This window comes from Xenopus tropicalis, chromosome 8 (assembly GCF_000004195.4).
Source record: "Xenopus tropicalis strain Nigerian chromosome 8, UCB_Xtro_10.0, whole genome shotgun sequence".
In the NCBI taxonomy this organism is placed as follows: domain Eukaryota; kingdom Metazoa; phylum Chordata; class Amphibia; order Anura; family Pipidae; genus Xenopus; species Xenopus tropicalis.
In genome coordinates, this window is record NC_030684.2 from 51,133,450 (window position 1) to 51,148,326 (window position 14,877).

Here is a 14,877-nt window from a genome sequence, read left to right on the forward strand (position 1 = left end):
CCTAATTTGCCACACCATAAAGAGCAGCAGTGTTAAGTTCAATACCTGCTTCATCTCTAGTTTCTATATGCTTTTAGTACATGAAGAACCACCAGCCAACAATTATTTAAGGTTTGCTGTGAGTCTCCAGTGGCCTAGGGCTAAAGGTGGCTGCCCTAAGGTGGTTTCTGTTTTGTTCTCTCTTTTTTTGGGATGTTTTTGTTAGAATTTGCTTTATCATCATGATGGACCACTAGCCAACAAAAATACCCAACCTGGTCAAAGAAGGACCACTGAACTTCCAACCTTCATCTAGCCAACAAATATACCGAATCTGGTCAAGGGGGGACTGTTGCCTCCAGCAGCCTAGGAGTTAGGGTGGCTGCCTTGCCAATGTAATGTTCAAGTCCCACCTCTGGCACTTTGAGGTGGGACCAGGTTTATCATCCTGGAGTCTATTGCTGTACAGGTGGAAATTGAGCCCTGAACCTTGTGCTATGTAGTCGGTTGCCTTACCCACTACTCTATTTGCAAGGGCCTTTTTATTTAAAAAGAATGGTGCCTTTTCTGCCTAATTTGCCAAATGACTGTATGGCTTCAGCGGTGTAGTGGAAAGAGCAGCTGTGAAGAACCACCAGCCAACAATTATTTAAGGTTTGCTGTGAGTCTCCAGTGGTCTAGGGCTAAAGGCGGCTGCCCTAAGGTGGTTTCTGTTTTGTTCTCTCTTTTTTTGGGATGTTTTTGTTAGAATTTGCTTTATCATCATGATGGACCACTAGCCAACAAATATACCCAACCTGGTCAAAGAAGGACCACTGAACTTCCAACCTTTATCTAGCCAACAAATATACTGAATCTGGTCAAAGAAGGACTACTAGCCAACAAATATACCCAACCTGGTCAATTCCTCCAGTAGCCTGGGGGTTAGGGTGGCTGCCTTGCCAACATAATGTTCAAGCCCCTCTTCTGACACTTTGAGGTGGGACCAGGTTTATCATCCTGGAGTCTCTTGTTGCACAGGGGGGGAATTGAACCCAGGACCATGTGCTATGCAGGCAGTTGCCTTACCGACTACTCTAATTTGCCAAATGACTGAACGGCTTCAGCGGTGTAGTCGGAAGAGCAGCTGTGTTATAAGATGAACTTTGGAAGTTCAATACCTGCTTCATCTCTTGTTACTATATGCTTTTGGTACATTGACTTTGCTTCATTACCATCATCACAATCATGAAGAACCACCAGCCAACAATTATTTAAGGTTTGCTGCCTGTCTCCAGTGGCCTAGGGGTTAAGGTGGCTGTCTTGCCAACAGAGAGTTTAAGTCCCACCTCTGACACATTGAGGTGGGACCATGCTTCTCATCCAGGTGTCTCTTGCTGCACAGGTGGGTATTGAACCCAGGACCTTGTGCTATGTAGGCAGTTGCTTTAAAAAATCTATTCTACCCTGCCACAATAATTGCCCTATCCTGCAAACCACTTAGTATTTTGAATGCTTTTTTAGAAAATACTTGCTAAAACTTGGCTTCCGGTCACTTGAAATAAGGTGATACGGCGAAGGAAGGAGCAGCATCCACTATACGACGATCGATTGATCGAGCCTAGCCTGACTCCTTCCTATACAGAAGGAAGGCTAGGCTCAATCAATCGATCGTCACATAGTGGATGCTGCTCCTTCCTTCGCCGTATCGCCATATTTCAAATGACCGGAAGCCAAGTTTTAGCAGGTATTTTCTAAAAAAGCATTCAAAATACTAAGTGGTTTGCAGGATAGGGCAATTATTGTGGCAGGGTAGAATAGATTTTTTAAGGCAACTGCCTACATAGCACAAGGTCCTGGGTTCAAATGACCGGAAGCCAAGTTTTAGCAGGTATTTTCTAATAAAGCATTCAAAATACTTAATGGTTTGCAGGATAGGCCAATTATTGGAGCAGGGTAAAAAAGTTGTTTTATGTTAAAAAATTTAGTGTTACTTTTCCTTTAACCTCTACTCTATTTGCCAGGGACTTTTATTTGGAAAGATTGGTGCCCTTTCTGTTTAATTTGCCAAATGACCATACGGCTTATACAGTGTAGTGGGAAGAGCAGCTGTGTGATAAGATGAATGTTGAAAGTTCAATATCTGTTTCATCTTGTTACTATTTTGGTAAATTGACTTTGCTTCATCATCATCATGATCACGAAGAACCACCAGCCAACAATTATTTAAGGTTTGCTGCCTGTCTCCAGTGGCCTAGGGCTTAAGGCAGCCTTTTTATATATGATCCCCAACCAGTGGCTCAGGGGCAACATGTTGCTCACCAACCCCTTGGATGTTGCTCTCAGTGCCCCCACACCAGGTAGTTATCTTTGAATTCCTGACTTGGTGGCAAGATTTGATAAAATAAAAACAAGATTTCCTACCAAATAAAGCCCCCTGTAAGCTCACAGTGTGCATGGAGGCTGCCTAATAGCCAATCTTAGCCCTTATTTGGCAACTTCTTGTACTTTTATGCTGCTTGTGTTGCTCTCCAAGACTTTTTACATTTGACTGTGGCTTACGAGTAAGAAAGGGGACCCCTGCTATAAGGAACAGATATCACATAATGGAAAGTAGCTTCTCTTAAAAAATAAGGCAATGCTTATGCTATTGCAGGGCTAAATTGCAGTGTAAATAATGACTCCAATACATTTTGGCAGAATTTTGACATTTCACAGATGTGAAGGAAAATGTGCTAGTTTAACTTGTCAGTATTTGTGAGTAACTGAGCATGTCGATGGCGACAATAAATGCCTCACCATCTCATTGACAGAAAGAAAACAGAAACAATACAGCCAAAGCACTTTTAGGGAACTCCTTATACAGCAACAGGAGATTATAAACTGCACTGTTTTTTTTGTTGTATAAAGAGCAACATACATTTTATAGATCATGAAAGAATCATTTGCAAAATAAACTCGCATTCTGTAGGTCCCCACCCTTACAAAAAAGTAAATTTTTGTGTTATGGAGCCATTTAGAATGAGATTTATGCACAGATTTATGACAGAAGTCGTGACAGACAGTGAATAGGCAAAACCACATGCTATGTACAGGGAATTCTATGTAAAAAGCAAAAATGTCCACTTCTTAAATGTCCACTCTTTTGTTTTAAAGGGGTTGTTCACCTTTAAGTTACTTTTTAGTATGTTACAGAATGGACAATGCTTAGCAACTTTATTTGTCTCCTTCTGTCTATTTCAAGATTTCAAATGGGGGTCATTGACCTTGGCAGTCAAAAAATTATTGCTCTGTGAGGCTGCAATTTTATTGTTATTCTTACTTTTTATTATTTATCTTTCTAGTCAGGCCCTCCCCACTTCATATCACCACTGCTTGGTTGCTAGGGTTGTCTGGACCCTTGCAACCAGATAGCTGCTGAAATTAAAAATGGAGAGCTATTGAAAAAAGCTAAAAAAAAAAAAAGCTAATTAAAAAACACACAAATAAATAACAAATTAGTCTTCTCTAAATTATACTCAAATGTATTTCAAAGGTGAACAATCCCTTTAAGGTGACAACATAGGATTGATAAACACTATATCATAAATAGGGGCAAAATGTAGTAGTGCCCCTAAGCACTACTGGGTGTTGTGTGCCTGTGCTTTATGAATACAGAGCTTGAGGGTGACTTCAAAGACCTTCGCTCCACACAGTTCATGCATGGTTTGGATTGTTAGAAGGCATGTACTAAATGCAGACTTGTAAAGAGGACGTCAGACTTAAATACAGAAATGCAATGTGGAAACTGTATACAGCTCCATACAGGATACTTACTAGTCCTCCCACTCTGTGTCCCCTTCACTCTCATCATAGATCATTTTCCCACTAAATGAAAGCAATACTGTATCTCTGCATAATCCTCCCTTCTATATGATAAGTAATTCAGTGTTTCAGTGTGACTATGTAGCTAAACAAAAAGCAAAAATAAATTTAGACAAGCTCTGCATTTTCTTTAGTATCATTACCAGGGGTTGGGGTTCCAGCATTTTGTATTGACCAAAGCGCCCACATCGAGTCATCAAGTTACAAATGCAAGAATCCTATAGAATGATTTCAGCCTACCAATCAGTTAGCTCAGACTATCAGAACTGATGTTGGTAGGCTTGTCTGTACCTTGCTTACAATATATATAATTTGCCTATTCATTTAGCTTTTCATTTGAAGATAAGAGAGCTGGTATCTCTTGGCACGGACATTTCTGTGTTGCAATAAATACATTTAGCAAGCAGTACTTATTTTTTCAACAACCCCAACAAATAAATCCAGATATCCAAATCCTACAGCAATTTATAATAAAGGCAGTGGGTTAAGGATGACATTGCAGGCCCCTGTTCACTGATATTAAAATAGCTTGATTTTCAGCCATAAAACATGTATGTTTTGAGAGAGAGAAAGTCCATGCAAGCAATACTATAAAATGTTTATTCCTGGCTCTGGGTAGACCCAGATACCCAGGAAGGAGTTAACTTATAATGTAAGTCTGGGAACTCCTTGCTAATCTCTACAACTGGAAGCCCTACAATATTATCCAACTGGGTAGTGTGCATACAGCCATACGTGCAGCAACCATGTATATGCATTTGGGTCATGCATTTTGTTTTACAGAATACATAGTATCATTGCATTAATTCTGTGTATAGGCAGTTCTGAGCCCAGTTTTTTGCAGTGAACTGCAAATATTTCCACTTGGTATCCCCCTCTGATGCAAATCAAAAGAAGGTCTTTCCATTTCTTTAAGGACTGAGGTGCATCATGTCGTTGTTTGTGTCAAAGTAACTTCTTCATAATAACTGTTCACTTTCTATACTGCCCCTTGGCTGGTAATCCATAGCAGTGGTCATATTCTTGGCTTTTGTACCCCATTCACTTTCTATGTAAAGGTGGTAAGGGTCGTTTTTGGACTCCTGCTTTCTGGATCTGGTATAGGCCATTATAAGGCCCCCTGCCAGGAATCCATAGAAGATCATGATGAGCAGAATATACATGTACGCATCATTGTTATCCTCTTCAACCGGGGCACTGGTGCTGTTGGCCTTGCCAAGTTCCTGAAGGAGCTGAGTCAGAAGACTTCTCAGTCGGGAAGTATCGCTGCAGTTCATGATGTCCGACATGGAGACTTTCTTATTTAAGGAGAAAGAAGGAGGAGAACTGCAGAGGTAAATGGTACCTTCATTTAACGGATGAAACTTCTGGTGTTTTGGTGCACAGTAACCACAGCTAGAAATGGTCCAGCGGTACCCAGGTCCCTTTAAATTTTAAAGAAAGATATGTGCACATCAGCCTGTGGTAAGAGCACTGAGAAGAGAGATCAAAAATATACTGGGGATCATTTATGAACACTGGGTAAATTTGCCAGCGGGTAAAAACCCATGGCAATCAATCAAATTGTTGCATTCATTGTTCTACCTGCAGCTGACTAAAAAAAGCCAATCACTGATTGGTTTATATGGCTTACTGGCCATGGGCAAATTTGCCCAGTGTTCATAAATTAGCCCCACTGTATGTGGGGTATTTTTTAAAGTTTGCCTTCATGAATCCCTTTATAAAGTATGATGGGAAACATTATAGCAGCAAAATAAAAGTGTTTTTTCATTATGTTCTGGTCACTATCCTTCCCCATTATTGCAGTTTGCCATGGAAGCAATTTAATTACTATAAGTATGTATAACATTATGAACTTTATCTAGATATTTCTTGCAGTAGTCATACAAAACGAGTTGCATTGGCAATAAAATATCAGCTGCATCAGGCAGCATAGTGGCCCTGTGGCTAATGCTGTCAACCTTAGTTCGATTCTGCCCTAGGCACTATCTACAAGGAATTTGTATGTAATATATGTCTATGGTGTGTGATAAGGACCTGCGATTGCAAGCTCCACAGCAAATTATTGTGTCAGTGCGGCATAAATAAAGCATATTAATATTAATTTTTCTGGGGCCTCAACACGATGAGAAAGAAGTTTTGCCACTTTGTTCCTATGACTAAGCAAGAAATAAAAATAGAAAAGAGAGGAAAGAAGGTGCTGGGGTTGTCACCGATCAATAGTAAAAATGCCAGAAATGAAACCTCTTTATAAACAGAAAAGGAATCCAAGAAAAATGTAACTTACCCCCTTGTTTGTTTGTTCCCTTCACAGGATCAACAGCCAGACTGCTACCTCTGCTGGGAGTTCTGCCGAACCAAAATAAGAGATTTAAGAGCCCCAGACAGGACAATTGAAAATTCAGTAAACACAAAACTCAATGCAGATCTTTAGGCTGCTTCTTATCTGCACCCCCCCAATAGGATGCTGGGAGTTGTAGTTATAGTGTCGTGGCAACTGAAAAGGAAGGAAGAGGTGGGAGATAGAGTCACAGGCTACTGCAGAGCATAGGTGAAAGTAATTACATCCAGCAGCCCTGGTATATGAACCATTAAAGGGCAAATCATGTTAGGAAACGAGACAGTCCTCCTCCAAATCTCTCCATAAAGAAAAAAGTACCTACAATATCTACATTAGATCCTCCAAGGCTCATACTTACCTTCCTGGCACATAGATGATGAGTGAATGAGTGCAACCCCCTGGCAGGATGCAATAATACCCCACCATGTGCTGTGAAATGGGGGAGGGGGGGGGCTAGTGAAAAGGGGCTTTTGGTGGGCGGGCAGATCTCGAGAGTAGTTTTCTATAGAGAGAACATCCCAGGGGAGAGAGCAGCTGGTTCAGACTGGTGTCATGTAACACTGCTGTATTGCATGAGAGCAATGAGTGTGTTTTTGTGCAGCCAGGGCACAGCCCTTCCCAATGTATGTGCCTCACTGAGAGCGTTAGTCACGTAATGACTGGGCCCAACACTAGGGTCACACATTCTGGGCTTCAATCAACAAAAAGATGCTGAAAATTACAGTATATATGTGTGAGAATACATAAGGTCTGAAAGCACAGAGCATGGGCATTCTGTTCTGGGAACCCCCTTAGTTGTACTTTCTCCTACACAAGTTGCATGGAGTCATGTGACACTAATTATATTACTAAGCAGTATTAATGAGGATATGTTTTATGGGATATTTATGGCTCTTGTGTTATAGCATTAGTAAATGGTGCCTAATTGTTACATGATTCAGTGACACTGTATTGTACAAAATTACTGGGGGTCATTTACAACTGCTAGTGCAGTTGCAGTCAGTTGCAAAAAAATTCCATTAATTAAAAGCACTTTCATTAAAAGGTACTCCTTGCATTTTCATATAGTTGCACTCAGTGCCGCTCAGTCCTGTCTGCCTCCTGTTCCAAATAACACACAGTTGTGCTTTTGATGCAGGGGAACAAGAGAGCTACCACCAGGGTTGCATTTAAATCCGAAGACACCCTAGGCAGTAAACCTAAATGCGCCACCTATGGTGCGGAAGTGAGGTCACATGCAGAGTGTGCGTGACATCACTTTCAGTGGCGTGACATCACTTCTATAGGTGCAGATTGTAGATTCCTAAACAGATTTCCTTAGGAACTCTGTTGCGAAAACTGGGAGCATTTTTTTATTTATTTTAATTTGAGTCCTTTTTGAACAGGTTTGTGAACTTTTGTCAGGGGACCCAGGCATGGGCGTCCGCAGAAAATTTTCCAAGGGGGGGCAAGTAAGCTAGCATCATCCTGCAACAGATAAATATATATATATTTTTTTTTTTTTTGCAGGATGATACTAGGGGAGGCTAAATATGGCCCATACACAGACTGACCTACAGCTAATGTGACACTTAGTGGATTCACTGCTGACGTAAAAAGTTAACCTCCCAACTACCTCTTGCCGTTCCCACTGACTCCCAGGGATACTGTACAAAAGTGCGGGTGGGGGTGCTTTTTTTTTTTACCCTAAAATGTTTAGTATTAGTAGTAAAAGTATTCATACGCGCACTTCTGTTAGGGGATCTGCAAACATTTGTGTTTGTGATCAGTTAGCTTAAAGGGGTAGTTCGCATTCGAATTCACTTTTATTTTTAATGGTTTTTCAGTTATTTAGCTTTTTGTTCAGCAGCTCTCCATTTGGTATTTCAGCAGCTATCTGGTTGCTAGGGTCTTATTTACCCTAGCAACCAGGTAGTGATTTAAACAAGAGATGGGATTATGAATAGTTAAGGGGCCTACTTGGAAAAATAAGTAATACAAAATTATAATAATAATAAAATTGTAGCCTCGCAGAGCAATATTTTTTGGCACCCATTTGAAATCTGTATAGAGGCAGAAGAGAAAGGCAAATTATTCAAAAAAATTAATTAGGAAGACCAATTGCAAAGTTGCTAGGAATAGGCCATTTTATAACATACTAAAGGAAGTGAACCACCCCTTTAGATGTGTTTATGTTAGTTTTATAGCAAGAAAGGCAGTGGGTACTGACTCCCCATTATATACAGTGAGACGCAGTCTGTATTTACAAACCCAGCACATTATATGCAGTGAGGAGCAGTGGGTACAGATGGCAGATATTCAGGCCCTGGCACTATAACACTGGCACTGATACACAACATTGGCCCCACTGTAACTTACTATAAATGAACAAAACAATGACAAAAAAAAAAAAAAATAGTAAGTGCAAAACACAACAACAAATATATAAACACACAATGAGCTTTTTCAGAGGGAAAGAGTTAACTTACCCTCCATGTGTTAGGGTAGGGGATAGATTAGTTGGTTCTCAGGTAAAGTTACAGGGGCAGATTCATCTTTTCAGTCTTTATTTCTGTTTCCAGTTTGCAAAATCTCCCGATCCCTGTGTGCATCTGTGCTCTGATTGGTCAATTTTACTGTCTGTCAAGGAAGCTGTGCTCTGATTGGTGAATCGACAAGAAGAAAGATCCAATCGGAGCACAGCAAAAACGGGCTTATGGGGAAAGTGCAGAAACGGAGTAAGGTTTATGTTTTTTTTGCTACTTTTCCAGGGGGGGGCAAGTGCCCCCTCTTGCCCCCTTCTGTGGACGCCCATGGACCCAGGATAGGTCTACAGTGTTACGACCCAATAATTCAGTGGTCCCCAAACAGTGACCCGTGAGCAACATGTTGCTCACCAACCCCTTGGATGTTGCTCTCAGCGCCCCCTAAACAGGTAGTTGTTTTTGAATTCCTGACTTGGGGGCAAGTTTTGGTTGAATAAAAACAAGATTTACTACCAAATAAAGCCTCCTGTAAGCTGATAGTGTGCATAGAGGCTGCCCAATAGCCAATCTTGGCCCTTATGAACTTTTATGATGATTGTGTTGCACTTCAAGTCTTTTTACATGTGACTGTGGCTTACAAGTTGGGGACCCCTGCAATAATTGGTTTATGTTTCTCATTTCAATAACTATTGCCTAGTGTAAGAAGGAATTTATTTTATAAAATGAGACACCCACTATAAACAGTATGGGGACCCAGTTTTGGGTGTGGACCCAAAGATTAGGAATCCCTGCCTTAAAAACTCTTATTTGATATTATTCATTTTCATGTTCCTGGATTTGGTCCAACTAAACTGGCTGACAGACTATAATGTAAAGGAGGCGTAAGGGCTCGGACATTAATGGCTGTGCCTTTACAGTACATGAAACATATGCCAAATGGTAACAGATAATATTAACTAACATTGTATTCATCTCAGTATTTGCCTAAGATGGAATAATACAAATAGTTGTCCCTCTCCAATAAAGATCATAGTAAACAGGCACTAAAGTAAATAACAGCCTGGCATTCACCAATCTTGTGTAGCTTCTTTTCAGAAGATCTGTCTGCATCCTCCTGGAAAATAGTATTTGATGGGAAGCAACAGAAAAGGAATTTCTCAGTGGCATTTGCTAATGGGCTGTGTCCCCTAGGGGCTATTTATTAGTTGACAATTGACTTTCAGTAATAATACAGTACTGTCTCAAAGTCAAGTATGTGACATTGCCTTTTATTGCAGCCCATTTCTTGTAGGTGTCAAACTCATGGAACTGTGATTTGAATGCAATGTTTAGATCCCACACATGTACCAGTTTCCTTGACCATTTTGCCACCAGGGACCATATATTCTGTAATAAGGACAATACACAGAAGAAGGTCGGCTCTCACGTGTACAGGGTCATCATAGCCTGGGTGCAGGTTCGAAGTGAAGCATAAATAATCCCGAGGAGGAATCTGCTCCACTTAGGTCTTATGTCCAATATCAAAAAAATGTATTGAAGGGAGACTGTAATAAGGACAACATACACCTCACGTTCATAAGGGTCCCAGTGACCATATGTTTTATTTACAAAAATAGCAAGCAAAGGTAAACACTACATAGATTTCCTCATTATAAAAAAACAGATCCCAGAATTCTGTTATGTGGCTTAATTTGATTACAACAGTTTTATATACATTATTAACATGGCCCCCCCATAAATTGATGATTACAGTAGACAGAGACGGTTTTATTATGGCTTGCACATTTATAATGCAAATATGCTTTAGTCAGGTCCCCAACAGACCCTATATACAATGTCTCTTTTGTTACCCACTGGTAATTAACCATATTCCATATGACTGGCAGAGTCATGATAGGCTATTATCAACATACACCCTGGCAGGGAGCTAATACCTGACATTAAGACCTCCTGTCCTTTCTGGAGCAGTGAGAGACCAATATTCCCTATTATAATGCTACAGCTTAGAATGGGTATTGCTCCAGTTGCAGAAGGTAAGGGCAGCATCCTCTCCCAAACACATTTGTGTCCTTTATTTATGCCTTCTGATTTCTGGAGCATAAAAGAGTGCTTCTTGTAGCTCGAAGCTCATGTAAGTTCCCTTTCTTTATACACTTGCTGCATGGAACTTCTTCTCTTGCGGAATTCACATCTCTTATTGGATTAAAATTCTGATGCAAGTTAACCTTTTCACAGTAATTGTTCACTTTCTATACTCCCCCTTTGTTCATACACCACAATATTAGGAATCTTCTTATTCCATTCCCTTTCTATATAGAGGTGGTAAGGGTCATTCTTGGACTCCTGCTTTCTGGATCTGGTATAAGCCAGGATGAGGCCCCCTGCCAGGCAGCCATAGAAGATCATGATGAGCAGAATATACAAGTAAGCATCATCGTTATCATCTTCTTCCACTGGGACACTGGTGCTGTTGGCCTTGCCAAGTTCTTGGAGAAGCCGAGTCAAAAGACTCCTGAGGCGAGAAGTATCACTGCAATTCATGTTTAGGCTGCCAACTGCTTCTTATCCTAAGGGAAACCAATTATGCAAATGCTCAGGGGTAAAGAAACCACTGGTCCTCTAGATCACATTATCTCCGTTGGTAATGTCTGCCAGCTCCTTTATGCAGTGCCCAGACAAATGTACACTTCAACCTATGGTAAAGCATTGAAAAGAGAAAGTTTATGAGAGACTTTCCATAGTATGGTGGCACTTTGGGTTAACATTGCTGCTTTGCAGAGCTGGGGGCCTAGGTTCCGTTCCAGCCTGGAATCCAGTGGAGTAACTATAGAGGAAGCAGAGCTCTCGGTCCTGGGGGGGCCTGGACCATGGGGTCAGCTTCTTCTATAGCCACTATACTAACTGAGAATTTGTGTGGCTGCTGCATGCGTGGGCAGTGAAGTTACACAGCTACTGGAAGAGTTGGTATGTTCTCCCTGTGTATGTGTGGGTTTCCATCCACCCTCCAAAAAAACAATGTGGGTTAGTTGGCTCTTCATAAAAATTGACTATAATGAGTGCAATAGGGGCCTAAGATTGTCAGCTCCACTGAGGGAAGGTGTGTTTCAACTCAATTGTTTATCTTATAGAATGTGACGCATTCAAACAGTATGTGGGTGGAACTGCTTATAAGAATTACACAAGTCTCACACTGTGATGAGAAATTGCAATAGCTGGTACCTGCCTTTAAGAAAACACAGCTATAAAAGTACATTGTTAAATGTTATTTTTTGTCACTATGGGGTTCTTATTCCTGTACAGTAGTTTACCTGACTGCCATAAAAAACATGCATGTAACAGGGTGCTCTAGAGATTTAGGTTTTGGCTTGCAGATTAACTGGACAAGCAGCACCAGCAATAAAACATGAGGTTTCAACTGCTTTGGTCTAATTATAAGAAAACAGTTTAAAAAGGAAAAAAAAATCTGTAACATTAGCATGAGAAAGCGCCAGCAAGTCTGGAAGTAATACTCATCATGGAAGAATGATGGAAACTAAAATCAGGAGAAATAGAGAAACCCATAGTCTGATTTCCCCCCTCTCTCTCTCACAGCTGGGAGCTCTGTGAAACTGAATTCAGAGCTAAAACAACATTCTCACTTACAGCAGGATCTAAAACCTGAGGATCTATTAACCTTATTATTATTTTTATTGCACCAACATATTCTGCAGTACTTTAGTGAGGCTGTTCTACATATCCATCCCTCCCTGCCCCGGTGGAACTTACAGTCACAGTCCTCTGAAGCACAGTCACACGCCGGGGTCAGTTTTTATCGGAAACCAATTAACCTGACTGTTTGTTTTTGAGGAAACTGGAGCACAGAGAGGAAACAAACACAGACATGGAGAGAACATACCAACACCATGCAGATAATGCTGGATCCCTAGGGATACTGGGAACTGAAGTTCAATGACAAATGGAAACACTTGTAGTCCATTAAAGTATAATTAAGCCAGCAGCATAGAATAGTGTCTGTGAGTTTAATTTAACGAACCCCCAACTTCTTACAGTTCTAAAAAGAGTTAAGGGGCCCCTATATTCCCAGAAGAGCCCCACCATACAAAAACTCACCTCTACAGATGTTGCGTGAGTAACCACATTCCCCTGTGTGCTGTGAAACTGGGGAGGGGGTTAGTGAGAAGGGGCTTTGGATGGGCGGGTCACATTGTCTGGGGTAGGTAATACAGAGAGATCCCCTCAGGGGGGAGAAGAGAAAGGCTTGTTGGAACTGGTATTACTCAGTGCTGGTTTATAGCATGCTAAGGAGGAGTGTGCCTTTGTGCAGCCAGACAGGGTACAGCCCATCCCAATGTTTGCCTCTCCCACAGCTCCCTCATGTAATGACTATTTGCCTTCTGATGTGGCCCAAAAGCTTTGCTTAACAGCAAACTGGTTTAACTGTTTCAGTGCAGCGGGCAGCAGAACTATGTGTAGCACAGGAAACTATTCCAGTGCATACAATATATGCACGGCTGCATTCTGGTGTAGAAAAAAGCTATATTTAGTGACACTCTACTCAGTAAAATAGTAAATGTGTTGGGTGTCACCTTTCCCTAGTGTTAGACATCAGCTCCGACAAAAGAAAAGTAATATGACATTGACATTCTATGTTCATGCGGCAGGGTGGCACAGGACTTACAACTGTACTGTAGTTGGGTGATTCCGAACTCGTATATATATATATACTGTATATACCTGGTTGGAATTACCCAGCTACAATGCTAAATACGGTAAGTACTGTGTCACCCTGCCACATAAACACAGAAGTACAACATATATATATATATATATATACAGTTGTGTTCAGAATAATAGCGGTGTGTTTAAAAAAGTGAATAAAGCTCAAAATCCTTATAATAGCTTTTATTTCCATACACGCAAATGCATTGGTAACCTTTATAGGAATAGAGAAGAAAAGGGAATATTAGGCAGTTCAAAATAATAGTGTCTGCATTCTTTTTTTACAAACGGACACATTCACTGTACAAGCTTTTGCTTTCCTTTGAATCACTGAACTAATATTTAGTTGTATAACCACTATTTCTGAGAACAGCTGTGTTGCATGGAGGCGACCAATTTCTAGCACCTGGGAACTGGTATTCCAGCCCATGATGATTGGACTTTATTCCACAATTCTTCTGCATTTCTTGGTTTTGCCTTAGAAACAGCATTTTTTATATCACCCACAAGTTTTCTATTGGATTAAGGTCCGGTGATTGGGCTGACCACTCCATAACGTCAATCTTGTTGGTAAAAAACCAAGTTGCTCGTTTACTGTTGTGTTTGGGGTCATTGTCACCCATTTCAATGGCATTCCCTCTTTAGCATAAGGCAACATAGCCTCTTCCAAGTATTTTGATGTATTCAAACTGATCCATGATCCCTGGTATGTGATAAATAGGCCTAACGCTATAGTATGAGAAACATCCCCATATTATGATGTTTGTGCCACCATGCTGCACAATGTACTGTGGCTTGAACTCAGTGTTTGGGGTTGTCTGACTCATAAAGAACAATCGTGCTTTTCATCAGTCCACAAAACGTTGTGCCATTTCTCTTTAAGCCAGTCAGTGTTCTTTGGCCAATTGCAACCTCTTCAGCATGTCTTTCTTTCAGCAATGGGACTTTGGGGGGCTTCTTGCTGATAGTTTGGCTTCACATAGGCCACTTCTAATTGAACAGTACTTACACAAATACAAATAACTTTAAACCTTATTTGATCTTCCTGGAGCTGATCATTGGCTGAATCTATGTCATTTTGGCTATTCTTCTATCGATTTGAATGGTAGTTTTCTGTTTTCTTCCTGACAAGAAATTGAGTCAATGTGAACCTGGCTGGCTAACAGGGATACTGTCATGATTTTTTTTTATGGTGTACTTTTTATTTCTTAATTACATATTATTTACATAGCAAATAATTCACTCCACTATTTAAAACTGTATTTTTGAACCAACAAAATGTATTTTTTTTTTAGTTGTAATCTTGGTGTGTAGGCGCCATCTCAGTGCATTGTGCCGGAGTCTGAGCTCTCAGAAGGAGCCAACGCTACACATTAGAACTGCTTTCAGGTAACCTTTTGTTTCTCCTACCCCCATAATCTGCAGGTTTGTACACCAGGACCTTTGATGTAGTGCAAACTAAACAGGAAAGGTCTGAAAGTTTCATAGTGGGGCCATACATTGCATCTGTAGTGGCTCTTCCAAGGCACC

General features: G+C 40.7%; 1 long non-coding RNA gene and 1 other non-coding gene across 2 annotated transcripts; both read right to left on the bottom strand.

Annotated features, from left to right (window-relative positions):
- Positions 1–2,694: 2,694 nt before the first annotated feature.
- LOC100492639 lies at positions 2,695–7,530 on the bottom strand. The gene is made up of 3 exons (XR_004219823.1): positions 6,522–7,530; positions 6,110–6,171; positions 2,695–5,246 (listed from the first exon to the last, which is right to left on the bottom strand). It is a non-coding gene; the product is annotated as an uncharacterized LOC100492639 (long non-coding RNA).
- A 2,778-nt stretch (positions 7,531–10,308) lies between these two features.
- kcne5 lies at positions 10,309–13,098 on the bottom strand. Its single transcript, XR_004219854.1, has 2 exons — positions 12,739–13,098; positions 10,309–11,321 (listed from the first exon to the last, which is right to left on the bottom strand). It is a non-coding gene; the product is annotated as a potassium channel, voltage gated subfamily E regulatory beta subunit 5 (transcript).
- Positions 13,099–14,877: the final 1,779 nt, after the last annotated feature.